The sequence below is a fragment of the Aplysia californica genome, unplaced genomic scaffold (assembly GCF_000002075.1).
Source record: "Aplysia californica isolate F4 #8 unplaced genomic scaffold, AplCal3.0 scaffold00060, whole genome shotgun sequence".
Taxonomy (NCBI): domain Eukaryota; kingdom Metazoa; phylum Mollusca; class Gastropoda; order Aplysiida; family Aplysiidae; genus Aplysia; species Aplysia californica.
Genome location: NW_004797330.1, coordinates 1,735,583 through 1,738,278, shown reverse-complemented (window position 1 = coordinate 1,738,278; position 2,696 = coordinate 1,735,583). Strand labels below are relative to the sequence as shown.

Below are 2,696 nucleotides of genomic sequence, written 5' to 3'. Positions count from 1 at the left end.
ATCCTCTCTGTAAACGACACGTTGATAATTCCAGACTGGGACACTTTTTTTTACCTTTCTTTATAGGTCACCAGCCGCGGCGCCCGTAGAAAAAGAAGAAAGAATACTATTGCAATAATAATAATATGAAAATTCTTTGGCTAAGCGGTGGTAGCCAATAAAAACCGGGGGTGGCTCAGTCGGGAGTTGTCGCACCCATTGAATATCTCGCCCAGGGTGGAGGGCGGAGGAAAGAAGAGGCCGCGCGAGACAGCAGCGCTGGGGGGCGGAAGAAAAAACAGAAAAGCATGATTGTGTCGGCGTCTTCTGTTGTTGTAGTCTACAACAACTGGTTCTAGTCCTCCACACAGCACCCCCACCCCTCTCCCCCCCTCTCTCTCTGTCTCTGTCTGGCTCCCTACCTACTTCCCCTCCCTTACGCCCCCCCCCCTACCTACCTGGTCTTCTCTCACCCATTCGGCTTTGTGTTGCGGTGTGGTTTCGCAGACTAATAAATTCCTGGGAGAGCGTAGTGAGTGCGTGCACCTGACTGACTGTAAGTAGAAAACTCATCATCTTAGTTGCAATATAACTATTATTATCTTTGTCCTTCTTTAAAAAAAGAAACACTGACGGATTCTTTTACTGTCGCCGTGGACTGGTTTTCCAATCGCTGACGTGTGGATATTGTTGTTGCAGGTTTGTCCGCGTGCGTGTTTGCCATGTGTGTCCGTGTGTGTGTGATCGCGGTGCGGCGGGGGGATAGCTGGTGGTGGTGACGGTTACAGGTAGAACGGTGTACCTGAATGACAGGTGTGTGGGTATATTGAGGGAGTGCGTGCTAAGTTGGTTGGTTGGTCAAATCAAGATGATGGTGGTTGCTGGCCAGGTATAGATCTAGGGGTCAACTTTGTTTCGTTAGTTGTTTTTTTTAAAGTTTTAGTAGAGTTTTTTTTTTTTTACGGTGCTCGCAACTGCGTACGGTCATATGAGCGCCAAGGGGTGGATGTCAACAGAGAAGTCCTTACAGGGAATCAGACTTACTCTGCTCTCCTCTCTAGCTTCAACAGCATAAAGTCTGCGTTTGTTTCGTTATTGACTGCTGGTGGGAGACTGCTGGACCTGTGAGAGAGATGGAGAATTGCCGCGTTTTCTTTCTACGAATTATGAAACGTGAACTTTCGTACAATTTTGGGAGCCCAAACTACGCGTAGCAAAATATCAGTGGTGATGATGCATGCAATAGTTTAGTTTTAGTAAGGTTTTACGGCGCTCGCAAGTGCATAAGGTCACATGAGCGCTAAGTATGCAATATGACACATGTCCAGTAAATGAAAGACGAAATAAATGAATGTATGAATAAAAGAATGTATAAGTGGAAGAATTACGATTAGGTGGCTGGATACATAGATAACTGAAAGAATGAAGTGATGAATTGTATTAGTATTACTCTTTGAGTTATATCAGGCACCCCAAACCGCCCGTAACGCGGCCTCACTCACAGCGCGTGAGGCCAATGTTATTTCCCATGGCGGTTATCAGGCAAAATGCTTGGTTAATGTAACAAATCTGAACATAAATAAAAAGTTCAGTTCATTAACCACATGTAGTTTTGTTTATATGTGTGTGTGGGGAAGAGAGTTACAGGTTCGGGTTACAATATGCATTCTTATTGCACAATATAGATCTAGTTGCATTTAGATTATGTTTCCTTTGTACTCTACGTCTCCTGTTATTTGCTTTTCAGAAATGTCTTTGAGAATGGCTTTCTTTTGCCATAATATTGTGCTTGGCCTCGGACTTTAACTTTAAGAAATCCCGCTCCTTTTTCCCCTTTTCTTTTTCTTATTTTAGAACAACATAGCAAAAAATTGTATTTATTGCCTTCCGTGAAGTGGTATGTCCAAAAGGGTATAAGCAGCGGAACAAAGTAAGATAGAAGTAAGTAAAGAGTAAAGGTATGTCCTCAATAAGGGGACACATGATAACATGAGAAATAAATGTTAAAAAAAGCAAAACGTGGGTGGTTGGCGGGTGCTCTGGTGTCGTTTGCTCCTTCTTTCCTATCAAACATCTATCGTCCTTGTCTCCCCCTTCTTCTTTTTATGTTTGTTACTCTCTTGTAACACCTCTAATCTTCTGGGCGCTCATATGACCTTATGCAGTTGCATGGGCCGTAAAACCTTTACTAAAACTTAAAAAAAAACAAAAACAAAAAATAAAAACCGCAGGGTAGAAGTATCTGCAGGAGACAGGACGTGGTGTGTTGGGTACTGGGGAAAGGTCTACTATTGATCTGTTGGGCTGGAATCCAGACTGAGGGTTAGGTATTGGCAAATTGAAATCTGAATGAATGTGCCATTATGTGTAGTGAAGCGTGACAGGTTTGTGGGTGATTGAGCTGGTATATTAACGATGATAGTCGCGTTGTTATTTTTAAAAAATATTATTCTATTTTTTTAACAATGAAATGGATATTAGATTCTATCATAATATTATATTTGCGTATATGATATTACACAATAACATGATAATTCATAATAATGGTACCCGGAATATAATAAACCCATTACACAGACGCACGCACACACACACACACACACACACACACACACACACACACACACAAACACACACACACACGCGCACGCACATACAATGTAAACACACTCAAACACACATATAGCCCATTATATATATTATATATATACATGTAT

The 2,696-nt window shown here is 42.0% G+C and overlaps 1 protein-coding gene across 1 annotated transcript in view; it reads left to right on the top strand.

Annotated features, from left to right (window-relative positions):
* The first annotated feature begins 522 nt into the window (after positions 1–522).
* Positions 523–2,696, top strand: part of LOC118477304 (filamin-A-like) — a 38,501-nt gene continuing 36,327 nt past the window's right edge. The window contains exon 1 of the mRNA XM_035968456.1: positions 523–678. The gene's annotated coding sequence lies outside the window, so the exon portion shown is untranslated. The remainder of the gene's footprint in view (positions 679–2,696) is intronic.